General features: G+C 46.5%; 1 long non-coding RNA gene across 1 annotated transcript; it reads left to right on the top strand.

Moving 5' to 3' along the window:
* Window positions 1-5,761: 5,761 nt before the first annotated feature.
* On the top strand, window positions 5,762-6,808 carry LOC119282640. Its single transcript, XR_005138814.1, has 3 exons — window positions 5,762-6,131; window positions 6,228-6,443; window positions 6,547-6,808. It is a non-coding gene; the product is annotated as an uncharacterized LOC119282640 (long non-coding RNA).
* The last annotated feature ends 209 nt before the right edge of the window (window positions 6,809-7,017 follow it).

The following is a 7,017-nucleotide window of genomic DNA, read 5'->3' as shown; positions in this document are numbered from 1 at the left end:
CATCTACTTTGGCAAGGGATGTGGGGAAGAGTTGAAGAATGCACTAAAAGATGAGATTGGTATTTCTTCTGAGGCCTGAGCGAGAGATACCTTGGGCTGCCTACGCAAGTAGGAAGATCCAAGGAAGGCACATTCAAATATGTTACTGAGAACTCGAAGGGCAAGGTCATGGGTTGGAAAGGACAAGGCATGTCGAAGAAGGCTAGGGAAGTTCTTGTCAAATCGGGTCTCCAAGCCACCCCTACTTTCACCATGAGCTGTTTTCACCTCACAAAAAAAACGTGCCGGAACTTGACTTCTATCTCTTCCAAATTCTGGTGGGGTGCGAGCAACGGTGAAAGAAAGGTGCACTGGGTCTCCTGGGAGAAAATGTGTGACTCAAAACGCACGGGGGGTATGGGTTTCAGGGATCCCGAGAAGTTTAACCAGGCGCTCCTGGCGAAGCAAGCATGGCGCCTCTTGACTGCTCCTACCAGCTTGGTGGCAAGTGTCCTAAAGGCCAGATACTACAAGGACTGCTCCATCCTGTCAGCTACCTGTCCTCCAAATGCATCTTTTACTTTCCGAAGCATTCTTCATGGCCGAAACCTTCTGAAGGAAGGGTTGATATGGCGTGTTGGGGATGGCAGTGGCATAAATATTCATCACGATAACTGGATACCGAGGCAGGGTTCCTTGCGGCCACTGGGTCAGATTTATTTGCCGGGTGTCACCAAGGTGGCCGATTTGCTGGATGTTGAGGGAGTCGGCTGGGACTTACACAAGGTTGAGGTTTTCTCCTTCGGATGCTGATGATATTCGACAAATAGCGATGGGTGGAGCTGGTACGAATGACTACTTGGCTTGGAACGGGTCTAAGAATGGCGTTTTCAGTGTGCGATCTGCGTATCACCTTGCCGTGTCACTGGGTTCTGTGAGGTCTGGACGGCCGGCCTCTTCCTCTTCGGCTCAGGACCACAAGGGATACCTTGGCTCGTGGAGTACGAATGCGCCGGGGAAGGCGAAGATTCACGCTTGGAGGATGATCCGGAATGGCTTAGCGGTTGGCCATGAGCTCCACCGTCGCAGGATCAAGCCGGGTGTCTTTTGCGCAGCGTGCGGAAGGGAGGAAACGGTTTTACACAGGTTTTGGTCGTGTCCTCGTTCTTCTCAGTTTTGGCAGATTTTTTCTTCAGAGAAGGGCGTCTCGGTGGCAACACCACCGCTTTCCATCGGCTCCCAGAAGGAACTGTCGAACTGGCTTCTGCACTTCTTCGCGAGTGCAGCGGAAGAGGAGAAACAGGCTCTCATCCATGCGACGTATGGAATGTGGCTTGCTCGCAATGAGGCTCGTGATGGAGTGAAGATCGCTCATCCTCGGGAGGTAGTTGACAGAGTTCATGCGCATCTGGTAGAGTGGGGTGAGATTCATGCTGCGGTGGCTAAGGACCCGAAGCCTTGTTCGGTTCAGGCTTGGGAACCACCGGTGCAAGGCTGGGTAAAGTTGAATTCTGACGGAGCCGTCTCCAAGCACCGTACTGTGGGAGGTGGTGGCGCTATTATCCGTGATTGTGATGGTGCTTTCAGGGCTGGGGCTTGTCATTTCTTCCCTAACACGGCGGATCCTGAAGTTGCTGAGATTCTAGCATGCCGTCGGGGGGTGCAGCTTGCTGTTGACCGGGGCTTTCAACGTGTTCATGTCGAGCTTGATAGCAAGGCTGTCGTCCAGATGTTGGTGCAGCCCGAAAGGTGTCTGAGTGCTGTTGGTCCGTGGATTCGGGAGATCAAAGCCTTGCTTAATACTCGAATGGAGTTTCGGGTTGACTGGGTTCGTCGTTCTGCGAATGCTGCTGCTCACAAGTTCGCTAAAGTAGGTGTGGGTGATGAGTTGTGTAAGGTATGGTTGGGGTCTCCCCCTGACTTTGCTCTCTCTGTAATCTCTGACGACATTCCCAGCTATGCTGGCTAAATAAATTGAGTGGCAGCGTTTGATCCTAAAAAAAAGTGATTTCTGCAATGTTTGGTACTACTAGGGTTGTACTAGCCCTTCGTGGAATACTTGCACCAAGATGTATAAAATAAATATAGTTTTATTATGTCAATTTACATCTACAATAACCACAAAAAATATATATCTACAATGATTTACGAGATCGATGAACTAATATCCAATAGACTAACCCACCAACAAATAATAAAAAAATATTTGTTCAAATGAATTGAATAAAGTTAACGGCGGCACGCCTTCGGCTTGCTTTACTGCTCGTAGTCATCGTTGAGTGGTCTACGTATCTGAATGTACTTTTTTTATTTCTGATCGACTCGTTGTACTAGCATGATTGATGATGAGTGGAAGTTTTCTCGTAGACAAAGAGGACTCTCGCAACATAAGAAATTAATAAAAATGCTATGTTGTCATTTTGCAAAAGTTTTCTCACCACCACAAAAGTAGAGTTACAAAAGGAGAGGCAAAAATGAGAGGCTGGAAAATGAAAAAAGTAGAGTCAAAATACAAAAAAAACACTCTAGCATTTTTTTCTAACACAAAACCACTTTATTAGCGTCCCTTGTATCAATTTACCACATACTGTGGTTATTTAGGCACAAAACCACAACTTTTACACTAATTCTAGTTATAGGTCCGAGTTGTCGGGTTGGAGAGGTTGGCCGTCCAACCTTGATGCCCACACATCGGCTTAGGACGACGTGTGTAGTCTCAACAATAAGATCTTATGATGGTGCTTTAGGCATCGACATTGTCGGGGTTGGATCTCCTCGTCCGACCTTCGCCTTCTTCTCCATGCCGAAAGATTGTGCTTCAAATCATCATTTTGGCATCTCCCGGCAAGCAACATCCAGTGCCTTCCTGGCCGTTATGACGGCTCCCTAACTTTGGATGGGCGTGTTGAGGTCCACGCTCCATGGCACATGCGGGGCGGCAGTGGTCGGGGACTACTGCTGACCGAGCTACACGACTGACGACATGGTAGTACGCCATCTGCAGCTACTCTTGCCAGGCCATAGAGTGCATCGGCAGTGGCACCTGAAGTGTCGCCATAGCTGCTAACTCCCTGCTCCTCTATTTACGGGCAGCCACCACCTCTGGATCCTCTGTCTTCGCCTCTGGCGGAACTTCGAACATCTTGATCAGGTCCATGCGGTAGCGGACGGGGAAAAGGGGTGTGAACTAGGATGAAGGACGGCGCCAATCAGAGCGGAAAGGGAGTGAAAGCACGGGAAAGCACTACCTCAGATAGGTACGCGAGAAAATAATTCTATACGGTGAACAGACCAAAATTTGGAGATATGCATCTCCCTTTATTTTTTTGTTATTAAAATTTGTACTCACTTTATTAATTACTTTCTCCGTTCCAGAATATAAGATGGATTGGTTTCCGTGCAAATCAACCTTTTAAAGGTTTGACCAAAATTATAGAATGAAATAAAAACATCTACAATGAGAGCGGCGATAGAGCGGACGAGCTCGCCTGCTCTCGCTTAGGTGTACCGATGGGACAAGAGCGCGTCGGTTTGTACATTGAATGCGATCGTAGTTAAACTGCAGCATACGGTGTCGCGGCTGACGGTGGATAACGTTTGGCGACTGTGCGGCCCGTCACACAAACGGCGGTGATAAGCATCCATGACTTCGTGGGTCCAATTCCACTCCCCACCTCCCCGACACACAGTAAAATAAAATAAAAATCTATCTCTTCAGCCGCCGCACGAGGCGAGGAACTCAGAGCTATGGCGATGGCGGAGACGGGAGGCGATGGTTCACTCCTGATCCGCCACTGCCCCGCGGAGGTGAGGCCGCGTCGCCCGGATCCGCCGTCACCGAAGCAGAGCAGCCTCGCGCCGTGTCGCCGGGATCTGCTGCCTCCAGTCGAGCAGCGTGAAGTAGGCCGACGGCTCCCGAGCAGGAGATGCGCCGCCGCGAGACGAGACCGCGCAGCCGGAACCTTGCCACCCTTAGCGTGGCAAGGCCCCCGCCGCCGCGGCGCGGCGGGGGGGAGGGGGGGGGGGCTGGTGGCGGCTGTAGGTTACTTCCGGGTCGCTCGCTCGGGAGCAACACTGGAGTCGGAGGCAAGCACGTACAACTTAAACTTGCACACACAAGTCATGATATCACAGGGTACCAGATGGTATGAGCTGGCGTTGTCTTCTTCAGTACATAGTTTATTTTCTCATGATGACAGACTGATACAAGGTTTATTTTCACAGTTTTTTTTCCTGTCATTCTAGATTATGGATGGGATGCATACATGTGGGATATGCTGAAGAAGGAGATTCATGTTCTGGACTCATTGTGCCCTCAAGTTGTTGCTATTTTTTTAAAATAATACATTTTTTTTATTAATTTTCATAAATATTACGCTGGGTAAATTTTTTTCAAAAATAATACACCGTCGGGGGCCTAGTCGGCCCACAGCAGGCCGATTGGATTCCAGTCGGCCTACAGCTGGCCGACTGGCCCCTGTCGGCCCACTGTGGGCTGATTGGGTCCTGTCGGTCCACTGTGGGCTGACTGGAGCTAATTGGCCCGCTGTGCGCTAAATGTTTTTGCAAAAAAATAGGCATAAAAAATATATGTTTAAAAAATGTTAATTATGTAATTAAAAAATATCAAACTTGTAAAAAAAATGTTCCTGATGTATACAAAAAATGTACAATATATATGCAAAAATGTTGACAAGTATGTATTAAAAAGTGTTAATCATGTATTTAAAAATTGTTAAATGTGTGTATAAAAATGTTCCTTATTTATAGAAAAATATAGAATGTGTATGAAAAAAAGTTGACACCAAAAAATTATGTTGGTGAGCTGGTGACAAAAAATAAATCAAGGTTGTGAAAAAAATATGATTGGTTGCTCTTTTTTTATGGAACTGGAACATTTTTTCCAAACATATTTTTTTGGTGTCAACTTATTTTCATACACATTCTATATTTTTTTATAGATAAGGATTATTTTTTATACACACATTTAACAATTTTTAATCATGTATTTGAAAAAATGTCAACTTTTCAAACATATTTTTCAAACATACTTTTTTGGTATCAACTTTTTTATACACATTCTATATTTTTTGTATAAATAAGGAATATTTTTTATACACACATTTAACAATTTTTAAATACATGCTTAACACTTCTCAAAACATATTTTTTATGTCAACATTTTTGCATATATATTGTACATTTTTTGTATACATCAGGACCAATTTTTATACACGTTTAACATTTTTTAATTACATGATTAACATTTTTTTAAATATATATTTTTTATGCCAATTAGCTCCAGTCGGCCCACAGTGGGCCGACAGGACCCAATCAGCCCACAGTGGGCCGACAGGGGCCAGTCGGCCAGCTGTAGGCCGACTGGAATCCAATCGGCCTGCTGTGGGCCGACTAGGCCTAGTCGGCCTGCAGCGGGCCGACGGTGTATTATTTTAAAAAAAATATCCAGCATAATATTTATGAAAATTAATAAAAAAATGTATTATTTAAAAAAAATTAGCCAAGTTGTTGGAGTGCAGCGGCATATGATCCACCATGAGGCTGTCTCACAGATTCACTCGGCGTTATTCAGCTGCCTAGAGTGAGTTCTTTGTGAAATGGCATTGTCCAGCTGACAGATGGGAGGGCAGGTTCCCCAAGATAATGTTAAGCCTGAGCTAGATGATGGCCCAACTACACTCAAATTCAGATAAACATCAACAACAGGAAGGACGTTGAGGAACTTTGCTTAGGGTCCGTAGCACTCAAAGACAAACAGGTTGAGCCAGCCGGGTCACGGCAGCTGGGTTTAACCGTATTACAATTATAGATGCCTCTACTGATATCCAAATTCTGGCTTTATGGCCATTACAAAACAGAAAGTAAAATGAAAGGTAAAAAGAGAGCAGGTGAAGTTGCTGGACGATCAACAGCGACCCTTGACGCGACGGCTGCCATCCGATGGAAGATCAACGTCTCTCAGCAGCTGCCTCTGGCGAGAAGCGGTAAGTGGAGGCCAGCGTCGTTGGATGTGAATCGGACGGTGGAGTTTGAATCAACAGCTGAAGCGATAACCTGCAGTTAACTGAAGATGGGCTGTTGTCGGTCTTTGGATAAGGGGCCTGACAGATAACACGTGATGTTTTCACTAGGTAAATGGACATTTTTATCTCACACCTGTGTATCTCATAAGTTCTACTTCCGGAGACATAACGAATATTCAAATGTTGTCTTGCCCTTTTTTGCAGTGACGAGTCTGGGATGTGTATGCTTCATGCAACCAGGCAGTACGATGGAGATAAAATGATGTGGTCATTGACAAAAGGTTCATAGTTTGTTTGACTTTCTTACTTCTTTCATAAATTTGTCGGATGAGAATTTTTGCAGGCAGAGCTTGCATGCTGTTTTGGCTATGAAATCTGCAGAAAAACTTGGCCACTTGTCAGCAAACAACTGTTTTCGAGGTATTTTGTTTGCGTGATGAGCATGGAAATTGTGGCTGACAATTTGTTACGGGCTGCTCTGGAAGACTATGATGAATGAGTGTTATCGCCAATGCTTATGTAGTGTGCAAATTGTTCATCACCTTGTGAGGGTTTGGATGAGAGCGGCGATTTGGCGGACGGGCGCGCGTGCTCACGCTATGTGGCACGTAGGTACAGGTGGAGCAGTGCGGCGCAGGTCAGGGTTGTATGCGGGAGCAATGCCAGAAATAAGTGCGGCCAGATGTGAGAACGACGTCTCCGTGACCGTGAGTGTAACGGGGGCAAAGTGTACCAGAGGTACACGACGGGGCCTGCACGCCGTGCCACTACCGTCCCAGAAAAAGAAAAGACCTATAGACAGCGTGCCTGGGAGAGTTTCTACGATGATGCGGGCATGGAGGCGGCGCTAGGAACGGCTAATGGTTTCGAGTTCTTATCTGATCCGATGGACAGGTGAGTGACTCCGCTTTGAGCTTGCTCCGCTGATTTTTCATGTCTCCCGTGCCTGTCGTGCACCCCCTGGTAATGTGGGTTTCCGTCGCAGGTTCACCAT

Source organism: Triticum dicoccoides, chromosome 3B, assembly GCF_002162155.2.
Source record: "Triticum dicoccoides isolate Atlit2015 ecotype Zavitan chromosome 3B, WEW_v2.0, whole genome shotgun sequence".
NCBI classification, from domain to species: domain Eukaryota; kingdom Viridiplantae; phylum Streptophyta; class Magnoliopsida; order Poales; family Poaceae; genus Triticum; species Triticum dicoccoides.
Note: the sequence above shows the minus strand (reverse complement) of the source record. Positions and strands in the feature narration are given on the sequence as shown.